Source organism: Nematolebias whitei, chromosome 7 (assembly GCF_014905685.2).
Source record: "Nematolebias whitei isolate Nwh7 chromosome 7, NemWhi1, whole genome shotgun sequence".
NCBI classification, from domain to species: domain Eukaryota; kingdom Metazoa; phylum Chordata; class Actinopteri; order Cyprinodontiformes; family Rivulidae; genus Nematolebias; species Nematolebias whitei.
Window position 1 is genome coordinate 4,882,063 of NC_056504.1, and position 307 is coordinate 4,882,369.

A 307-nucleotide genomic window follows, 5' to 3' on the forward strand; every position below is an offset into this window, starting at 1 on the left:
TCCATAGGTCAGTGAATCAAATGGAGGGTCAAAACCTTTCATCCATCATCTTCCATCCATATGTCATTGATAGAAATGCATTGTCAAAAACTTTCATCCATCCATCATCCATCATACATCCATAGGTCAGTGAATCAAATGGAGTGTCAAAACATTTCATCCATCAACCATCATCCATCCATCATCCATCCAACATCCATCCATAGGTCATTGATAGAAATGCATTGTCAAAAACTTTCATCCGTCCATCATCCATCCAACATCCATCCATCCATCATACATCCATAGGTCAGTGAATCAAATGGAG